Here is a 22,556-nt window from a genome sequence, read left to right on the forward strand (position 1 = left end):
GCGGCGTCAGCGGCGGCCCCGCACCCCGGGCGATCGCGGCCCCGCTTCCCGGAACCCCGGCCTCGCACCCCGCCCCGCTCCCGGCCCGCCCGATCCCGGCCCCGTCCCGGTCCGATGCGATCCCCCCCGCTCACCGTGCCGCTGCCACGGCCAGACTGCCGCTGCCTCTCCATGGGGCCGGAGAAGGGCGGGCGGCGGCCGCCGATTTATAATACCGGAGAGCAGCGCAGGGCGGAAGGGCAGAGCGAGGGGTGGAGCGGCGGCCGCTTCCCGGCCCGCCCAGGCGGGGTTCGGAGCTGCTGTTCTGTCCCCGACACGGGGATAGGGACAGGCAGACTGACAGACACCTGTCCCTCGTGCCACCTGGATCCTGGAGCTCTTGTGCTGTCCCCGACACAGGACAGACTGACAGACACCTGTCCCTTGTAACACCTGGATCCCGGAGCTCCTGTGCTGTCCCCGACACACAGACAAGGACGGACTGGCTCACACCTCTCCCTTGTGCCACCTGGATCCCGGTGATGCAGGTGCTGTGATTCAGCCAGTGGTGACTTATCAACCCATGCAGGAGATAAGTGCTGCGGAAAATATCTGTCACCCAGCCATACCCGTTCCTTGCCTAAAAGTGCTAAACAGCACTTTGTGGACTGTATTCAACTGCAGGGGTTAAAATCTGCGTTGTGAAACGTGCAAAAACTTCACATCTCTGACTTCTGATTAATCATGCCTAAACAATTTAATGAAGGTAGTTGCAAATTTGCTTCCCTGAGGCCATGTACCAGAGCCCAGCTCAGGAGCAAGGAACTCTCCCAGTTACAGGAATACATTTGCATTCATCTTCCTTGTGGTTACCCCGAAACAATCATTTTTCCTTGTCTCTGGCCATGTCTGAAACCACACTGTGTGCTCAACAGTAACACACACACACAGCGAGATTCAGATCAGAGATAATCCTTACTTAGTTCTTAAGTAGGTGCTTTCCCAACACTTCTTTCCCTTGGAATCTACTCCAGTCAGCATGAATTTAGCATTGTTTGTGTGCTTTTGCTTCCAGGCTAAAGTGTATTGCACCAGAAAGTATGGCCACAGATGTACTTCCTATAGGACATACCCCAAGGAAGAGGCACAAATCTGAATCTCCTGATTTATGCAAAGCAGTGACAGCAGCTACATGGCTCTAATTTGGTGAAAGAAGCCAGGAGAGAGAGAGGCTGTTGGCTTCTCCACCCAAAAAGTCAGAGGGAGTCACATGTCGATCACACCTCGGAGCTCTTAGTGGGTGATTTTGACTTTTTTTTTTTTTCTTTTTCACATTTGCAAACTGTTTTGAACAATACTTTTTTCTTTTTTTCTTTTTTGGTACTGCAAGAGCTATGGTGGAGGCTGCAGCTCCTGAGGATATGAAAATTCACAGAACAAAGCCTTTGCTGCGGTCATGGATGCACTGAGGCCCTTCATCTCAAGATAAGAGACTCTGCTTCTTCTGGGCAGTGCTGTGCCCACAGCAGGGCAGCTGCATCATGCCCTTCCTGCAGTGGGACGGGCTGTCAGGGCTGTCAGCTGCCACTGCTGAGCAGGGCTCACACCTCTGTCCCTCTGTGACACATCTGTGGCCACAGAGAAGAGGTGGAAGTCCCCATCACAGCACAAGAGAGCGCTGGGCTGTTCCAAGGAGGAACCTGTGAGACCAAAGGGACAGGGGCTGGCCAGGTCAGCACCATCAGGATGGTCATCAGCAGCACCTCATCCTGCTGAGCTGGGAGTTCTGGTATGCAAAAAAGGAACTAAAGCATCCAGGGGCAGCAGGGACCCCAAAGTGCTCTATGACAGCAGGAGCCCTGTCCATGGATGGGCTCAGCCCCTCCCAGCCCTCCATCTCCATCCCCTTCTCTGCTAACTCAGTGCAAGCTTTCCTCCAGCCTGGCTCCTTGTTCATTAACAAGTCTCAAGAAATCCTGATGTCACATTTTTCTAGGGATTACCATCCCAATTTCCGAGATTTTAAAGGAAGAGCTTGTCCTCTGGCAGAGCCTTTAATGTCCCACTCATGCATTTAACACAGTCAAAATGGGTGATATTCAAGGCTCCCATTATCTGCTGGTGGGGAAGAAGCTGGCCTTGTGCCAGTTCCTTGGGAAGGGATGCCAACACTTTGCAACTCCTGCTAACCAGCCACAACCAGGAGCCCTGTCAGCAGTGGCCCTGGACCTGGCTGCCTCCCTATGGAAACTCAAGGCAGCTAACTCACTTCTAAAAAAGGCCTAATTAAATCTCATTTATAAAAGCCTATGTGGGACCATTATGTTAATTAAAGACAATTTAAATGGCCTTATTTAGTAGCATTTAGAAGTAAATTGAGCTAAATTAAGGCCACTTTAATTCTGAATGAGAATTTTATGCAGAATTTTAATGTTCTACTTTAGACTTAGTTAATTCAATTTAATTTTCTTAAGAATCCTGTATAGACAAACCCTGAGCAATGAGGTACCTACTAAAGCACCTGCCCCAAGCAGAGCTCATTCCTCAGCTCCTCTGGGAGCTGACAGGGCTGGGACTGGCTGCCTTGGGATCTAAGTGTTTCCAACAGCTTTGGTGTCCTAAATGCCTTACTCATCTGTGGATGCTTGTGGATGATACAATTCTTCCAAACCAGCTTCCCCTGGTCCCTGGAACTTACTATATAATAGATAAGGTATCCTAGATACCAAGGCTGAGCCAAATTCCTTAAGAATTTGGTCACTCTTCTAACACTTTGGAAGAGAACTGGTTGGAAATTAGTCTGTGTAATTGGTCAGTTCACCTTTAGAACTTTTGGCTTAGATTGGATGCTGTTCTTTGTATAAACTTTTATTGGCTGTAGTTTGAATCCCCCCTGAACTTATAAATGTGACTGTCTGCCCTTTGTTCTGAGAGAATTCTGTTTGACCACCCTTGGCATGAAATAAAGATTCTTGTGGAACGCATCAAGTAAGGCCTCTGGTCTTTCTCTGCTGGCTGATGTGAGCTCCTGAGAGATGGCTGATGGATATCAGCACTCTCAGCTCCTGGTAAATACCACCAGGGACCAAAAAGAAAGTCACAGATGCTCATCTGATGGCTCATCTCACTGCACTTCTGGTGATGAACTGAATTCTCCCATCACCTGCAACTCAAGGACTCAAGAGGCTCACAGAGCTGCCTCTGGATTTTCTTTTACAGCAAGCAGTATAATATATAACAGAGCACTTAGCACATTCTGGAATCAAAGTAAACACAAATGATGATTTATGCTCATTCTTTGGAAGAAGGTCACCATGCCCCACGAGGAAAGCTGAGCAGTAATGCTGGAAGCAAAGCTGAACAACTTCCTTTTATGGTTGGGTTTGCAGTGCAGCGACTCAGGTTTATGGAAATGCAGACTGAGAGACTAGGTGATGCTCTGACTGGCCTTGATATAGAAGTGTATGACGGCAGCACCTCATGGGTTGCTGGAGTGGAAGCAAAGCTGAGCAAAGCCCCTGTCTGGACACACACCCAGTGAGGCACTGAGGGAAGGTTACTCCCACTTGTATGTTGGGCAAGAGCTCCTGGCCTCCAGACCCCAGTGCTGTGTGCTGTCATTCCAGAGGACAAACAACGCTCAGGTCTTCTCAGAAAAAAAAAAAAAAGAAAATGTAGCAAGGGAGGACTAGAGGAGAAGCTTATCAAGAATATGCAGAACTCATGTTTGGAGCCTGTACACCTGCAGTCCTTGTCACAGCGCTGCCTTCACCCACAAGTATGGGATTCCTATGCAGCTGCAAACAAATAGATGGATTTCTGAAACATTCCATTTTGAACTTATTCTATGGGCTTTAAGGAGATCCTCATTACTCTGCAGGGTAATTACTCTCTGAGTAGCCTGAGGGCTCCTTGCAGAGCAGGCATATTTCTGAGCTCTGGAGGGAGTGAATGCTCCCAAGGGGTCACACCAAGGACATTTATTTGGCTGTCACTTTGTGCCTGACTATATATGGCCTTAGGTGCTCCTCTGAGTAAGCAGCCTGATCTCTGCCTTTGGTCTTTGTGATTGATGGCATGAAGTCAGAGGATGAGCCTATTTCCCCAATGACAGATGGACTGGGCACACCCTGACAGTTTTTTCCTCATGCACTTTTGTCAAGGAAAAGAGACATCCTTCAAACTTTTGGGCTATAAACCTGTCATTGTTGAGGGCTGAAGCCTCACCATCACCAGGGCTTTCAGCTGGACCTGGGAAAGCAGCCCCTCCAAAGCCAGGGGGGAACAGTCCCACTGTCCCTGCCCAGGGATTCAATATCTGGTGATACCTCCCCTTTGGATATTAGGAAAAGGTTTTGCATGGAAAGAATGATAAAATATTGGAATGGTCTGCCCAGGGAAGTGGTGGAGTCACCATCCCTGGATGTGTTTAAGCAAAGACTGGATGTGGCACTGGGTGCCATGGTCTAGCTGAGGTGTTAGGGCATAGGTTAGACTCGATGATCTTGAAGGTCTCTTCCAACCCAGTGATTCTGTGAATTCTGTGAATTTTTTGATCACCTTGTTCCAGCAGCATGTCTAGCAGCAGCACCCAGAGCATCTGCACTCCAGCAGCACTCCTCTCTGTTCTGAAGCAACACTCCTGGCTCACCAGGCAACCTCGGGTTTCCAGCAGCTGGGTCAAGAGCAGAGAGAAGCAACAAATTCAAGTAATAAATAATGCTGGGGAAATCCGAGCCATTGCGCAAGTGGCTGTGACAGCAGCATTTACTGTTTTGCTAAGCTCTTTCCCAGCTGTGGCCTCTCTGCCAGAAAATGGCAGTGGTCCCCTCATCCAGAAATATCCCTGCCTGCTCAGCCCCAGTGTAGTTTGGGTGCAGAGTCTGCAGCTCTGGATTTGCTGTACTCTGACATGCCTGGGAGCATTTGCTACTTCAGAACTAAAAGAATAATAAATGTTGAACAAATATTTCATGGTATTAACATAAGATGTTTAAATAGACAGACACAGAATATTTTATCCCACCCAGACTGATGTGAAGAGCAGAAGATTTATGCCTATTGCTAAGCAAATACCTCCTAAGAAGTCACATCCATCTGGGAAGTGATTTGTGTTCCAAGGAGCTGAGAGCAGAGCAGCAGTGTCTCCTCTGGGCACCCAGGGCAGGACATGGCAGCCCCTCTGAAGTGCCAATGTTAAATCCTGGACAGCTTCGGGACCTTCTCTGCAAAGTGGGCTCGTGAATCTCTGGGGACACAGCTGGGTTTCCCCAGTGCTTTTGTTAGGAACGGGAGGTCCTGGCTCTGACCACACATTGCCTGTCAGGAAATTAATTTCCTCCTCCAACAGGCTGGGCTGATGGGGTCAGCACAGACCTGGCCACGGGTTCATGGGGTCATTGGGGCCGTGTGGTCATGGGGCTGTGGGGTCATTGGGCTGTGGGGTCATGGGGCTGTGGGGTCACTGGGGCTGTGTGGTCATTGGGGCCGTGTGGTCATGGGGCTGTGGGGTCATTGGGCTATGGGGTCATTGGGGCTGTGGGGTCATGGGGCTGTGGGGTCATTGGGCTGTGGGGTCATTGGGGCCATGGGGTCATTGGGGTCATGTGGTCAGGGGGCTGTGGGGTCATGGGGCTATGGGGTCATTGGGGTCATGTGGTCATTGGGGCCGTGGGGTCATTGGGGCCATGTGGTCATGGGGCTGTGGGGTCATTGGGGCCAGAGAGTCATTGGGACCACAGAGTCATTGGGGCTGTGTGGCCATGGGGCCGTGTGGTCATTGGGGGCCCTGTGACCATTGGGGCCTTGTGACCATTGGGGGCCGTGTGGTCATTGGGGGCTGTGTGACCATTGGGGCCCTGTGACCATTGGGGCCCTGTGGCCCTGTGGTCATTGGGGGCCCTGTGGTCATTGGGGGCCGTGTGGCCCTGTGACCATTGTGGCCCTGTGGCCCTGTGGCCCTGTGACCATTGTGGCCCTATGGCCCTGTGGCCATTGTGGCCCTGTGACCATTGTGGCCCTGTGGCCCTGTGGCCGTGCTGTCCTGCCTGCGCAGTGCGGGCAGTGCCGCTGTCCCGCGGTCGGATGTGTCACCGGCACACACCGACACCGCCGCAGCTCCGCTCCCCGCTCCCGTGATGTCAGCGCCGGCGGCCGGCCCGCTGTGACTCAGGAGGTGACAGCGTGCTGCAGGGGCCCACCTGCTCAGGCCATACCTGGAGAAGGTGTCAGCAGGGAAAGTTCGTTCGCAGTGCCTGGCACGAACAGAGCGCGGACAAGGGCTGAGCCGTGCGCTCCCTCAGCGCTGGTTGTGCAACGCTGGGGTGCAGCCAAGCAAACAGCGGCTTCCCCTGCGCTCCGGGAACAGCCGGCACAGTGAGGCAAGCCCGGCGCAGTGAGGCAAGCCCGTGCTTTCGCTGCCTTCGGCTGGGGATTTCCCGTGCGGGGCGTGCCGTGATGCGGTGCGGTGCGGTGCGGTGCAGCACAGCCGGGCAATGCCTGTGCTGGGAGCGGTGGATGTGCGGTGCAGCTCAGCCGGGCAGTGCCCGTGTTGGGAGCGGTGCGGTGCCCGTGCTATGAGCGGTGCGGTGCAGCTCAGCCGGGCACTGACCGTGCAGGGAGCGGTGCAGCTCAGCCGGGCACTGACCGTGTTGGGAGCAATGGATGTGCGGTGCAGCTCAGCCGGCACTACCCGTGCTATGAGCGGTGCAGTGCGGTGTCCGGGACACGGGCAGCTCCCCCGGCACAGCACAGCACGGCACGGTGCTGTTCCTGCTGCCTTGGGACGCTGCCACCCCCAGCCCAAGTCGTGGTCCAGTTCCCCAGTGGGAGAGCCCAGCTCAGCCCCAGCCTGTCTTTCCACTTTTACACAACCGTGTGCAGGAGTGATGCATTTATTGCAAAACAGCTTCTGGAGTGGAGACTCAAGAGACACAATACCCAGTGTGTGGGATCTGAGGTCTGTTTGTCAGACAGTTTCAGTTAAGACCTCGCCAATCTTAACATCCTCCCAAGCCCACACACCTGATTCACAGCTGACATCAAGGAAAGGGGCAGAGAAATGATTGCACTGTTTGTTTTCCTCTTTGGGACAGCTACCCCTTTTCCTAAGGATCAGATTTGCTTTCTCAGCCTTCCACCTAGAGGCCTAAGGGAGGCTTTACAGTTTAGTCTAAATGTTCTGATTTAACGTCCTGGCTTTGTGGAACGGCATCTGGGATGAGAAGGAGGATGAGATGCAGAAAGCAGGTTAATAATTGGGCAAGGCTGGTTAATGCCACTTCCAGTTCTGCTGATAAATGCATGTTCTTTGCTGGGCTTGTCTGTCCAATGTGATGTGCAGAAATTAAAACTTGCCCTTTGCTTTATAATTTAAAATTCTCTCTACAGTAACTACCAGCAAGTTCCAATTGCTCAGAGCAGGAGGTGGATCTGGTGTACCTCACCACTGTCCCTGTTTCCAGTCCTGCCTCTTTGCACACCTGGAAGGGCAGCACATCCTTCTCTTCCTCCTTGCTCCAAGCAGGGTTTCTGTGAAGGTGGACAGGTGTCCATTTACCAGCAATAATTGCCTTTTGGTAGAAAACATTTTTTTCATTAAAAAAAATCGGTTTGCTTTAACAGACACATTAATGTGCTGATGAAATTAAAAGGAAAACCTCTGCATGCAACAGCTCCCTAAGAACCATGAGCAGCAGTGGCCCTGCAGCCTGTTCTCACTCCTCAGGAGGTGCTGTGCCTCACCAGCAGCCTCAGTTTCTGGGTTTTGCTTCAGGCTTCTCCCACACAGCCTCCATGTACAGGAGGGTCTGCAGAGCTGCCCAGGGCTCCCCAGAGAGGAATGCTCTGTGGTTTGCAGGTCTGGAATTCCCAAAGAGGTGTTGGCTATTCCTGAAGGGAGCAGTTGAGCACCTCCCATTGCAGTGCTGCTGGGCTGGCTCAGTGCTCTGAGCATCAGCAGGGGACAATGAAAGACTCCTGAGCAGTAAATACTGATCCATTTAACATGACTATAAAAGTTCCATGCCAATAACCTGTTGCAGCTTAAAGCATTAAAAAAAAATCTATCTTTTTGTAATTCTCTTTAATAATAATTAACTGACCTTTAAAATTGCAGTGGGTGGAAAAATTGTGCAAAGCTGAATAGCAATTCAGCAAGTGCTGAAGAACATTGAAAATCAAGTAGGAAAAAACTCACTTTGATGTAAAGGGAAGTGAAGCAATCAAGTCCAAAGCTGGAAATTTGTTCTTCATTTGTGCTGATTTACACATCCCATTGGGCAGAATAAATATGGGATCACTGAGCACCCAAGGGATCCAACAGGAGCTTCCACTGGCCTCAGCTCCCTTTGTGCTCAGTGGTTACATCTGCTCCAGAGCAAGGGACAGCAGAGTGGTGACAAGTTTGCTTTGCCAGCAGCTGTTTGGGAGTGCTTGAAGCTGCTCAGGTCTTTGGTCCTTCTGAGGATCCCTCATGAGGAGCTGGTTAAATCCCCTGTGTGCTCACAGCAGCTCTGAAAGACGAGGCTGGAGAGGAAGGAGCTGGTCCCTCTGCCCCGTACCCACCTGCCAGGCACCTGCCCTGTGCTCTCGCTGCTTTGGGTGCTGCTGGTTTCACTGTGCCAGCATCAGCAGGGCTGGGGACACACAGGGCTGAGCTGCACACAGTTGGAGTGCCTCTCTGCAATACCCAGAGCAAGCAGTGGTGGGTGACAGAGGGGACAAGAGCACTGGTGGGTGACAAAGGGACAAAAGCAGGGAATAGAGGGGACAGGAGCACTGGAGGGTGACAAAGGGACAAAACCAGGGAATAAAGGGGACAGGAACACTGGAGGGTGACAGAGGCCAGGCCAGGCAGAGCCTGCAGCATCCTGGGAGAGGAGCTATTGCAGCGCTGCTGCTGGCACAGCCTCCTTCCCGGTATCGCCACTTCGCAGCCTTGCACTGGATTTGATCCCCACAATACATGGGATTTATCTCTCCCACTTTCATGTGCCTTTAAGGAAACACCACTTTTTATCTCGTTTCTGCTGCTTTTTATCATCACAAAGAGTTTTTAATGAAACGAGAAAGCGTCTGTTTCTTCGGGCCGGCGTGGCGTGGGTAATTTCAATATAAAACAAACAAGGCGGCTTTCAAAATTAAAATTTTATGTGTGGCATTTTCTCATTTAACGGGATGCACAAAGAGAGGCAAAACCAATTAACGGGAGGTTGAGACTCAGCAATTGGCAAAATTAAACAACAGGACTCTGCAAATGGAATGATTTGTTCAAAGAAAGCTGGAGAAGGGGATGGAGAGGAGGGCGGAAGCAAGGCTGTGATCAAAAATCCACCACCTCTTAAAAATAAATGCAGACAACCTGCTTCTTAACTCATGTTCCTCAGATGGGCTCCAGAGCCCCACAGGCCAGGTGGAAACGCTGGGGAATGGTATGGGTTGGGAATGTCCCAAGTCGGGGATGTCCCCAGTCAGGGTTTGGGAGCTGTGAGTAGCAGAAGTTGGCTCCCAAAATGAACCTGCCTCAGAGCAGCAGCTTGTGTCGGGTGCAGGGCTGCTCTAAAGACCCTTCAGGACAGAGCTTTCATCCCCACATTTCCCTCTGCTTCCAAATCCCCTCCCACCAAGGAAAAAATCAGTTCTAGGAGGAGTTAGCTGGAGACAAGAAGGAAAGGGAGGCTGGAGGTGTCTGAGCAGGAGCAGAGGCAGCCCCTGCCCCCTGATCAGAGGAGCACCGTGGGGGCTCCAGATGAACCATCTTAAAGGAGAGGAGCAGTGGAATTAAGGCTAATCACTTGGTATCAACCATCAGCTGGGGCTGTGCTGGCAGAGTTCAAGATTTGCAGTCCCTGGGAGCCAACCTGAGCCGGGCTCTGATTGCTGCAATCACTGCAAAACGGGGCTGGGGCTTATTTGCCTGTTTAGCTTGTAATTTGTGGTGTGAAGTGCTGAATTCTTTAAGGTGAGAAGGTGTCAGGATGTATTTAACTGAGAATTTTGGCCTGCTGGACCAGAGTAAGGCTGAGTCCTGCCTCATCACACAAGTGAGTCAAGATTTCTCTTTGGTGGAGCCCCAGAGGTCGCAGTGGGAGAGTCAATCTGCCTAGTGAGTGAAATGTGGAGCAGCATTATTCCCTGTGCTTCCAGCTCTGGTTTCCACAGAGTGACTGATGGGGAAGGCAAAAGGCAATGGCCAGTGAGAGGGCAGCAGCCATCCAACCCTTGCTCAGCTAGGTCTTAAAAGATATGTAAAAAGAGACAATTAAAAACCACAAAAATACAGTTCTTGGGGGGAAGAAGCTGGAAAGGGATGTGCTGAACACTGGTAGAAGCCTGGGCAGAAAGAGATCGTACACTTTGCACCCACTGATGTAGGAGACAGAGCTCATGGGGCACTATTTCAGCCCAGTGCTGTTTGTGGCTGACATCTGGGGGTGCCAGGTGAGAGGAGGGGGCCCTAGGGTGGCTCTGGAGGGGGACACCAGCCTCCAACCAGCAGGGATCACCCAGTGGCTCTGGTCCAGCCCCCAACCAGCAGGGATCACCCAGTGGCTCTGGTCCAGCCCCCAACCAGCAGGGATCACCCAGTGGCTCTGGTCCAGCCCCCAACCAGCAGGGATCACCCAGTGGCTCTGGTCCAGCCCCCAACCAGCAGGGATCACCCAGTGGCTCTGGTCCAGCCTCCAACCAGCAGGGATCACCCAGTGGCTCTGGTCCAGCCCCCAACCAGCAGGGATCACCCAGTGGCTCTGGTCCAGCCTGGCCATGGCAGCACCTGCAGAGTGACAGGGCTCCCCAGGGCATGGGCACGGAGCAGGATCCTTCTGTGTCTGGGAAATGAAACCTCAGTGAAAGGAGAAAAGCATGTCTGTGGAAAGAGAGGAGCACGCTGCCAAAGCAGGTAATCCATCTCCGCAGCGTCTGCGTCAAGATGATTCATGCTTTCCAATTTACTCGCGGCTCAAATCTGAAGTAAATCAGCACAGACTGCTCCGCCCGTGCCGGGACACGGTGTCAGTGTGGAGAACATCCCATCCCGCCCATCCATCTCGCCGGGCTCGGCTTCCAACTTTAAAGCGTGTCCTTCGCAATTAGAGCCAAACTCTTTGTTTGCTGATAGGTGACAGGAGGAGAGGAGGCGCCCTGGGAAGCAAGACGGGATGTGAAAAGGGATGTTGAAAATGGATTTTTTTTTTTTTTTTTTTAATATGTTGCTCAGTTGCTTTCCTGCAGCAGATCCTTCCCCAGGAGAATAGCTAAGGAAGAAGGTTATCTGTATTAGTTCCCACCTGTAATAAGAAAGTTGTCCAAAGTCTTAATTACCTTTTAAAACTATTTACAGTTCTCCTGCCTACATCTGTGCCTTGCTGCCAGTGCTGATATCGCTCTGCCAGCAGCCCAGAGCCACCCCAGTGGCACGGAGGGATGTGACCATGGGGAGAAGGGAGCTCAGTGCACCCCTCTGCAGAAGCTCTGGAGGGAGTGGGACAACCCCTGTGCCCCAGCACAGCCCCCTGGCCAGCCTGCACTGCAGGAGGAGCTGCAGGAATGCAGATTCCAGCTGTTCCCTCACATTCAGCACAGCTCGTTTCTGCCACAGGGTGCTGAGGGAAGCTGGGATGGGAGGTGCCTCAGCTCCATCAGCACTGGGAGCAGGCTGTGTCCCCCCAAGCTGCTCCTGCTGCCCATGGATCCTCTGCTGGAGGGACTGCACAAAGCAGGTTGTGGCTCCATGCAGTGGTTTGACTGCTGGCCAAACGCCAGGGCACTCACAAAGTAAATTACTCATCTTCCTCTGCTGTAATTGGAGCAGAGGAGGGGAAAAATTAGTTAAAATAAAGCTCGTGGGGTTGAGATAAGGATTAGGAGAAAATGCTTTGGGGGCAAAACAGGCTCAAAATTTAAAGGGTATAAAGAAAACTTTATTTGCAGAGTAAAAAGAGAAGTGATAAGAACTAAAACTTTTGGAACACCTTTCTCCCATCAGCCCTTCTTTCCTTCCCACTGAAAATGTAAAGAGACAAAACCTGGGATTATCAGTCAGTTTACCACTCCTGAAAAAGAATCTCTCTTCAGTTCACTTCATGTCCTGCAGCCTGGGGGGCTCAGCCATGGGGGCTGGGGGGCTCAGGGTCATGAACAGCTCTGGCTGCTGACCTGGGAGCAGTGACACAGCTCTGAGTCTGCTAATGAGCCAGACACATTTTAGGCACTAATTCACTTTATGATGAGAGTGCTGCTGCTACTCAGATTAAGTATTTATCTACTTGTTTAATGCAAATCAATAACTGAATAACTGTTTGATGGGGCTCTGACATTTGTGGAACTCCACAGTCATTTGTAAGTCATGTTTTAATGCCTTTCTAATGAGCAATACCAGCTGCTCACCACTCAGGCCGTGCACTGAGAGCAATGAACCCAAACACACCACTCTCAGGAGCTTTCCTTGGTGTTCAGTATGCTCCTGCCTTCCAGTCCTCTCCTTTCCCTCTGTCAGAACAGCAGAGGGGTTGGGAAGAGCTGGCAGCAAAGCCAAACCCTAGTGGGGTCTCAGCCCAGTATTGATATGGGCTGGGAACTGCTTTGACTTATCCTCTACCGCTTCTGCTCTTTGCAGGAGCTGTAAAAGTTATCCCTTAGAGCCTAATTTTCAATTACAGTAATGTCATGATTATAAGCCACACCTGATTATAAGCCACACGTCCAGGTGTTGGCAACTGTCTTGGGTTACAATACAGGATCTGATAAAAGGTGTTTCCATCACCATCTGTTGAGGGTGGGGCAGTGATCCTGATCTCCATGGGAGATCTTCTGCTAATGGGCATCCATTGAAACCAGCTGGGGCAGTGTTCTTTATCTCATGGGATATCTCCTGTTCATGGCCATGGTTTATAAACCAGCTGGGGCAGTGTTCTTTATCTTTTCACAACCCATCCTTCCTCCAGCCAGTCATTTTCTGCTCATGGCCATTGAGTCCCACTGTGGGACTGATAAAATTACTGCATCCCATTGGGAGTTGCTCCAGCCAGGGGGAAGAGCCCAACATTTCTTACCAAGATAAAAACAGAGGTTTTGGGACGCTAAGGGAGCCCTTTCTCCACTGGACTCCAGAGGGAAACGGGATTGCTCCACATCACCACTGGAGCTTGGGAGGAAACTGCACCTTGTACAGGAGCACTGCTCCAACTGAGCCACATCTGTCACTGCAGGAGGATGCAGCCACCATGGGATGGGACTGCTGCCAACACCCTGCCTGACTGACGGGTGTCAGGTTGTACTCTGACTGTGTCAGGGTTTGGGGTTTGTTCTTTGTAGTGCTGTATTTCTATTTTAATTTCCCTAGTAAAGAACTGTTATTCCTAATTCCCATATCTTTGCCTGAGAACCCCTTGATTTCAAAATTATAATAATTTGGAGGGAGGGGGTTTACATTCTCCATTTCAAAGAGAAGCTCCTGCCTTTCTCAGCAGACACCTGTCCTCCAAACTAAACCAGCAATTTTTCATTCTCTGTCCATATATAAGCCACACCTGATTATAAGCTGCACTTCGGGTTCGGACCAAAATTTAGTCAAAGTGGTGCGGCTTATAATGGTGAAATTACTCCAATGACTTTGGAAATTCTTGGCCAATGGGACCTGCCTGTCTGGGTAAGGCAGGACCCTGCAGAGCTCAGCTGTGTGTTGTAGGCAAGGCCAGCAAGGGAGGAACCTCAGGGTGTCATCTCATCCCTCTGCCTGCTCCAAGCCCTGCCCTGTCAGCCCTGAAGGACATTTTTTCATTAGTTCTTACAAGGATTGGTGAAGGAGATGTTTTAGCAGCTCTCAGGCAGCACACCCTGCAGACAATGCTGCCTGAGAGGTTCTGGAGCTATGCCTTCAAAGTGTCCCAGAAAGAGTCCCCAGAAGAGAAAATTTCCAGCTGGGCTGGACTTTATGTACTCCAGCCATGTTTAATTTGCTGAATATTTCATGTTGCTGTTTTTGGTAGCTCTTCAAACTCCTCAAAAGTGAGAAGAAAAACTTTTCCATCTATTATCTTGGGCCATTTTGCATCTGTTACCCCATGGCTGCAGTCCCAGTGCTGGAGGCACCATATGGCTCACATTGTTATTAGACACAACACACACAAGGAGCAGCAGGACTGAAAAAATGGTCTGGAATTAAAATTCACCTTGTTGCTAACTGCAGAGTAAATGACTAAGCCAGAGGGACCAGGTATCACTGCAGTGGGCAGAGGGTGCTCGTTTCTCTGCTGAAGGAGCCCTGAAGTATTTTGATTTTGTGTCTGATATAAAAACACAGGAGTTGGTCAACTCGTGGTGCAGCACAGCACTGCCTCATACAGCTAATGAGAGGGGCACAAATACCAGAGTGGTGAAAAAGGCCCTAAACACTACTTACATTTCCCATGATATGGGAAACAAGAGTGACACTGAGGGGAGCTCCTTCTGGGTAGCACCAACACAGTGACAATAATCTGCTCATGCAGCAAACCTGCAATTAGAGAGGTACCTGGGTGAGCTGCCTGTCATCCCCAGCAGAACATGCCAGGTTGAGCAGCTCCTCATCCTCAGCACTATTGGGGTGAGCAACTCCTCATCCTCAGCACAAGGTTTGGGGTGAGCTGCTCCTCATCTTCAGCACAATGTATGGTGGTGAGCTTCTCCTCATCCTCAGCACTATTGGGGGTGAGCAGCTCTTCATCCTCAGCACAATGTATGGGGTGAGCTCCTCTTCATCCTCAGCCCTATTGGGGTGAGCAGCTCCTCATCCTCAGCACAATGTATGGGGTGAGCTCCTCCTCATCCTCAGCACAATCTATGGGGTGAGCAGCTCCTCATCCTCAGCCCTATTGGGGTGAGCAGCTCCTCATCTTCAGCACAATCTATGGGGTGAGCAGCTCCTCAGCACAATGTATTGGGGTGATGAGCAGCTCCTCATCCTCAGCACAATGTATTGGGGTGATGAGCAGCTCCTCATCCTCAGCACAATGTATTGGGATGATGAGCAGCTCCTCATCCTCAGCAGAACAAGCCTGAGCCTGGTGTAATGGAACTGAAACAGGAGCCTCATGTTCCACACCTGATTCCATCAGCAGCTGCTCTGCAGTGGAGATGGATGATGTTTCTCCATCTCTGCAGTGAGGAGAGGGGCAGTGGCTGTGACACAGCTCAGGAACAACCTGCACCTCACACCTCTCTGGTCAGAGGGAACTGCACCAGCCCAGCCCAGCCCAGCCCAGCCCAGCCCAGCCTGCCCAGGCTCCCTTCTGTGCCCAGGACATGGTTCTGTGTGCTGTGGTTAAACCCTGAGCAGGCTGAGGTTTGACAACCATATGGCAGCAGTTGGAGGATGTTCCCACTAATGAGATCTCTGAGGGTTTCTGCCTTCACCCTTCTCTGCTCTCCTCCATATTTGCAGTAGCAGCAAGGCTGGCACTGCCATCAGCATCTCCTGGTCCCAGCTGCTCGTGGGGGGAATGTGCTGTGGAACTTGCTCTGGAAACTGAAATTCAGCATTAAAGGGTCTGCCTCCTTCTTCGAAGTTGAAGCTAAGAGCAGGTTAAAGACATGGCAGTTTGGGTGGGAGCACACGAGAGCAAACTCTCAAGGTGTGCTGTCACTCTGCACTGGGCCAAGTGGATCCCAGGATCACATGGATCCCTTCCTTCTGATGGTACCCAAGCCCAGAAGTTCCCTGTGGCACTGAGGGACCTCCTGTGTCCTTCTCTGACAGGTTCTGTCTGCACAGGACAGGGCTTGACTTGGATTTCAGCTGTGCTTTCCTGTACTCCATTTTATCCCTCTGCATGGAGGTTTTTTTGAAGACTCACAGCCTTCTTTGATCTCAGAATATTGATGTAAATATTGCATGATCCTGCCTCAGCCTCCAGGAAACCCAGATGTTCAATTGATCAGATCTTAACATCATGTTCAGGAACCCTGAAAAGCACATGAAATAATAAACTTGTTCCAGCATGACGGTTCTCTGTTCAGGATCACATTCAGGGTTTATTCATTACTCCTGACAGCCGTTGCAGGAGGCAGAGAAGGTAAATAAAGAAGTTGTGGGCTGGATCTGCATGAGCTGAATGCAACAGGTCACACACAATTAATATTCAAATCAGCCTGAAGCAGAGGTGTAAAACCCCCGATCCGCTGGGTGCAAAGCTGAGTAAGGCTGAGCCCAAGTTTTCCTAGAGTTCCTCATGCTGTTGTTTAGATAAGTTTAAATGAGCTGTGATTAAGCTAATTTCAAGCTAATTAACTCAGAAAGATATTCTCCACTTTTTAAAATTCTAAGTGGTTGTTCATTAGGAGCGAGAAACTGGTGGAAGCTGCGTCACTGCAGCCGAGGAGCTGAATGCAGCACGAGCAGTCACTACTGAAACATGAATATTTGTCATCCAATTAAATGGCATAATTAACAGACTGCTACAGTGCTGCTGCCGTGGGGATTTGTGCCCTCGTGTGTGGGGCATGAGGCATTCCTGTCCTGAGCCCTTCCTGGCACAGGGGCAGTGCTGCCACACACACAGCTCTGGGGGTGAGGTGGCCCTTGGAGCCCTTGGTCCCCTGTGGATGATACAATTCCTCCAAATCAATCTTCCCCTGGCCCCTGGAACTTGCTATAATAGATAAGTGTCCTAGATACCAAGGTTGAGCCAAATTCATTAAGAATTTGGTCACTCTCCTGACTTTGGAAGATAATTGGTTAGAAATTAGTTTGTGTAATTGCTCAGTTCACCTTTAGAACTTCTCACTTAGTTTGGATGCTGTTCTTTGTATAAACTTTTATTGGCTGTAGTTTGAATCCCCCCATAACCTATAAATGTGACTGTCTGCCCTTTGTCTCTGAGAGAATCCTGCTTGACCACCCTTGGCATGAAATAAAGATTCTTGTGGAACTCATCAAGCAAGGCTCCGGTCTTTCTCTGCTGGCTGATGTGAGCTCCTGAGAGATGGCTGATGGATATCAGCACTCTCAGGTCCTGGTAAAACACCACCAGGGACCAAAAGAAAGTCACAGTTCCCTCCCCAGGACACGGCCCAGGAGCCTGTCACTGCTGGCTTGTGCCCAGGGGTCCAGGTCATGCTCTCCCCACACCAGTCTGCTCCAAAACCACGATGGAAAACCCACCCAGCCCTGCTCCTGGGACACGGCCATGCAGCTGCAGCCCAGCACTGCCAGGGTGATGAAAAATGAATGAAAACAGCACTGGGAGGAGTGGTGGGTTGGTTCAGGGACACAGCTCGGGGTGTGTGAGCACGAGCCTGGCTGTGCTCTTGCTGGATCTAATGGTTTTTGCAGCTCAGTTTCTGGCTCACTGGAGCATCACCTGAGTGCAGGCACAGAGGAAGGGCTGGGCCATGCCCACACTGCCTCAGCCTTTGGTTCAGGCTGAGTGAGCACTGAGGACTGAGCAGTGCTGGGGCTGCCTCAGGGTCTGCAGCAGCTGATGGAAAATCCTTTCAGGGACCAGGGTCCTTCCCCCAGCCCCCCTGCACCCTCATGGTGCCCCTCTGCCACTGCCAAATCCCCTTTGGATTGGCAAAGGTGCTCTGGCTGTGCCTGGCCAGCCCCACTCCCCTTGCACAGAGGCACGAGCTGGCAGGAACACTTGATGAGTAGCAGAAGATGCTCAAGTAGGTGCTGAGCCCTGCTTTAAAACCACAGAGAGCATCACAAGTGCTGCACAGACATAAGCAGTGTATCATCACAGCTCGTGAGTTTTCCTTTCCTGCCCAGGTCATTCTGCATTGAATGGAAACCAGAGAGCTCTTTATCCTTACGTCCTTCTCTCCACGGCTCTTGTTCCGTCAAGTGAAAAACCTGAAAATCCTCGAGCAGGTCATGAAACACAGTTACAATGGAGTGAGAGGCATTAGATTGAAGGATTGATCCCAGCAGCAAAGCCATTTCTCTCTATTGTGCACATCTAAATGATCCTGGATGTGTGCTGAGCAATGAGCTGCCTCCACAGACGGCTCCTGGCACAGGGAGGGGACAGGGGCACTCTGTGCACGTTCCCAGGACACTGGAGCCACCCCTGTCCTCTGCTCCCCTCTCACCCCTTGAGAAGGGCCAGGCAGACCGTGCTGCTCCTGGAAGGACCAGCATGGCTCAGCTTTGGGTTTCCCACTGCCCAGGTCCTTCCAGCACCCCTCAGTGATTTACTGGAATTTCACACTCAGTTTCAAACACCATTTCTGACATTCTCACTGCTCTTGGAGCTGTAATAATTTACCCCTACATTTTCCCCAGGAGCAGGGGAGCAGAGCCACCATCCCCAGCAGCAGCTCCCTCCTCTCTCATCTTCAGACTTTTCTTTTTTTTTGATAGGTACAAATATCACCCACACCCCCCCAGAGCCTGCTGCCCCTTTTCTGTTCCTGGCAGGGAGATGGGGGCTCATCCAGCTGGGATCAGAGCAGGATTCCTCCTCCCTCACCTCTGGTTCACAGGGGCTCAGCTCCCACGGCCAGGCTGTGAGCTCAGATTAAACAGAGCAGCCTAGCAAAAGGTGTCTCTGAAGGGGATGATAAATCAATGCTAAAATCTATTTTGCCTAATAATGCAATGATCTTTTCTAGCAAGAGAAAACCCTGTTTGGAGCTCACAGCAACATGAACTGCTCCTCTCCAGCCTTGCTCTCGAGTCTGCTCTGCCTCACCCGACCTGTGCAGCTCAGGGCATGGCTGTGCCATGAGCTCTGCTTGTGGAGTTTGATGCTAATTTGAGGTAATGAATTAAAGTTAAAAGTCATAATCTCCAGTTCTGCAATCTCTCATCTGTGGCTTCGAAGATTTACAGAAGGTTTAGTGCAAACTAATTCCTTGTGAGAGCTTGTTCTTGTGATTAGTAGGGATGAAGGGAAATGCCACCTGATTATTTCATAACTCTCAGAAATGCAAAGAGGTTTGTTTTTTTTTTTTTCCCATTCATATCCCTGCCTGCTTTAAAGGCAATCTGCAGCAAAACTGTGGGGGAAGAGCAGGAAAACCATCCCAGATTTGTGTCTGGCACTGAGCCCCAGCATCCCTTGCCCGAGCAGTGCTGCCCTGTGTCACTGCCTTGGGCTGAGGGATGGCGGTGGAAAAAAAGGGACGGGGTCTTCATGATTTGCAAGGAGCCATGAAGCTGTTTATTGATCCACAAAGCAAATTTTATATACTTTTCCTATTGTTACTAAAAATAGCACACCAATAATATTCATGTCACTAAGGTATATTCCTTCACTGTAACTAGATAACATTGCTCAACTAGGCCCTGTTTAAACTAACCAGGTAGATACAATATTTCCCACAAATCCCCATAGAAACTGCAGGCTAAGCACTCTGTACCAAGCACTTTTTTATCTCAAATCTTCTTTCTCCAAAATCCTGCTTTCTTCTGCCAAGGCTTGGGCCTACTCCCTCCTGCCAAGCCTTGGGCCTACTCACTCCTGCCAAGCCTTGGGCCTACTCCCTCCTGCTGAGCCTTGCGGCCCACTACAACTGACAGATCCACATCGGCTGTGACAGGCTGAGCAGTACCAGCAGTTCTGCTCTCCAGTTGTATCCCCACACTGTGGGATGCTCTGCTGGCATCATCCAGCCCCCCAGGCTGGGACCTGGGGCCATCAGGGCTGAATGTCCCTGCTGAGCCCTGCCATGGTCTGTGCAAGTTCAACACCTCAGTTCAAAGGCAATAAACTCTAAAGCTCAAAATGAAGCAAGTGCCTGGTTGGGCAGAGGTGAGGTTTGTTTATTACTGGCATTTCATGAGGGGCTCTTTGGCATCCTGTGAAGTGCAAAGGTCTGGCTCTACAGACCCAGGAGAAGCTGCTCTTCATCTGAACATAATTCATAATAATCATGGTAACATATGGCAAGTGACATTTCAAAGCATCTGAATCTCACCAAGGCACAGGTAGGCTTCCTAATGTAAATTATTCAGCCTGGTGCCATGGAAAATGTGAGGGAGACAGAAAACCCAGCACTGACAATGCTGGGAGTTAGAAGAGAGTCCCTGGAAAATGACTCAGTCAATGATATCAAAGTTCACAAATTTAAGTGTCTGAGAGTGCACTTTCCTGACAGCTGAACATTTCCTCCAAGTCTCATCATCTTGTAACAAATTAAAGGCAAACAGGAATTCATCAAAGGGAACAGTCTCAATTGTTATAGCAAATTGACTTTAGATTATTGCTGGAGATGGAGTGAGGACAGGGCAGCAGCTGCCTGAGCAGCATGTGAGCGAGGGGACATTCACCTCGAGGGGACATGCACCTCGCAGGAGGGATGGCTCCAGACATTGATGGCCAAATCCGAGGCCCTGCTGTGGCACCTCTGTGTGATTTAACAGCTCCCCTCATAGCCCCTGAGAGAGCTGTGACCCTTCCCTGGTCCCTGAGAGAGCTGTGACCATTCCCTGGTCCCTGAGGGAGTTGTGACCATTCCCTGATCCCTTAGAGAGCTGTGACAATTCCCTGGTCCCTAGGAGAGCTGTGACCATTCCCTGGGGGAGCTGTCACCCTTCCCTGGTCCCTGGGAGAGCTGTGACCATTCCCTCTCCCTGAGAGAGCTGTGACCCTTCCCTACCCCTGGGAGAACTGTGACCCTTCCTTGGTCCCTGGGGGAACTGTGACCATTCCCTGTCCCTGAGAGAGCTGTCACCCTTCCTTGGTCCCTGAGAGAGCTGTCACCCTTCCTTGGTCCCTGAGAGAACTGTCACCATTTCCTGGTCCCTGGGGGAGCTGTGACCATTCCCTGGTCCCTGAGAGAGCTGTGACAATTCCCTGGTCCCTGAGAGAGCTGTGACCTCCTCCCTGGTCCCTGAGAGAACTGTCACCTTTCCCTATCCCTGAGTGAGCTGTGACCCTTCCCTGGTCCCTGAGAGAACTGTGACCCTTCCCTGGTTCCTTAGAGAACTGTCACCCTTCCCTGTCCCTGAGAGAACTGTCACCCTTCCCTATCCCTGAGAGAGCTGTGACCATTCCCTGGTCCCTGAGAGAGCTGTCACCCTTCCCTGGTCCCTTAAGAGAGCTGTCCCTTGTCCCAGGACACGTGCCTGAGGCAGAGCCCTGTGCCAGCAGATTCCTCCTCTGTGGCCTCCCCAGCACTCCCCTCCTCACTGAGCTGCCCCCAGCACACAGCACCTGTGTGGGCAGGACATGAGCAGCATCTCCCAGGGTGGCAGAGCTGTGAGCTCCTGTCCCTGCTCCCTGCCAGGTGTCTGTCTGTCTGTCTGTCTGTGCAGCTCCAGGAATTCTCCTCATCTCCACTCCAGCTTCTGTTTGTTAACGTGGCTCAGCAAATAAATAGTGACTTGTGGGTTTTCACCATTATAAACCAGCCAAGATAAGAGTGGGTGAAAAATGACAGATGAGCGGAAACAAATCCTCCAGAATCATGAAAAGACACCAGAGGGGGGTGGGGGGGGAAGGCTTTTTACTGTGATTGTGCAGAAAATCAATAAAGCCCCACTACAAGGCAGTGCTGCAGATAACAAGCAGATTATATCAGTTTCCATGGAACATATTGTTCAGCAGGCAGAACGCTCTCCGATGCTGTAATGGTGCATCATAAAGTTTAAGTTAGTGTAGGTGAGGAGATTTAAATAAAACCTAAATGCTGACATTTTGATGGTTATTATTTATTCAATAGCCTGAGATGTCAAACCTTGTTGTCTTCAGTTTTTCCAAGAAAGAGGAGCTCCAGATAGAGCAGGCCTGGAGTGATGGATCCCATTACACCCCACACCTCAGCAGAATCCCAGGTGGATATTCTCCCAGACACAAGCTTGAGGGAGCCACACAGACACTCTGCCTTTGACAGAGAAAATTCCTAGAGCAGAAATATCTGGGTGTGCCCTCAGACATACACTGAGCTCCCCAGGAGCATCCCTGGGGTGGGCAGGGTTCCAGCAGTGGGTGCTTGTGGCTTTCTTTTTGGTCCCTGGTGGTATTTACCAGGACCTGAGAATGCTAAAATCATTTAGCTATCTCTCAGAAAGCTCACATTTAGCCATCAGAGAAAGACTGGAGGCCTTACTTGACAAGTTCCACAGGAATCTTTATTTCATGCCAAGGGTGGTCGAGCAGGATTCTCTCAGAACAAAGGGCAGACAGTCACATTTATAGGTTCAGGGAGGATTCAAACTACAGCCAATAAAAAGTTTATACAAAGAACAGCATCCAATCTAAGTGAGAAGTTCTAAAGGTGAACTGACCAATTACACAAACTAATTTCTAACCAATTATCTTCCAAAGTGTTAGAAAGTGACCAAATTCTTAAGGAATTTGGCTTAACCTTGGTATATAGGATACCTTATCTATTACAGCAAGTTCCAGGGGCCTGGGGAAGATGCTTTGGAGGAATTGTATCATCCACAGGTGTTCCATGCCTGCACCAGCCCAGCCTTCCCCACAGATCCATCCACGGGCACTGCCAGGACAGGCTGATGGCTGCAGGTCTCTGAGGGTCACCCTGCAAAGTGATCAGTGCCAATGACAGGGGAGAAGAGAAATAAGATGATCCTGAGCAGCCAACCTGCACCCCACACCTTGGTCATTGGGTCAATAGGAGAAATATTA

Source organism: Catharus ustulatus, chromosome 26, assembly GCF_009819885.2.
Source record: "Catharus ustulatus isolate bCatUst1 chromosome 26, bCatUst1.pri.v2, whole genome shotgun sequence".
In the NCBI taxonomy this organism is placed as follows: Eukaryota; Metazoa; Chordata; class Aves; order Passeriformes; family Turdidae; genus Catharus; species Catharus ustulatus.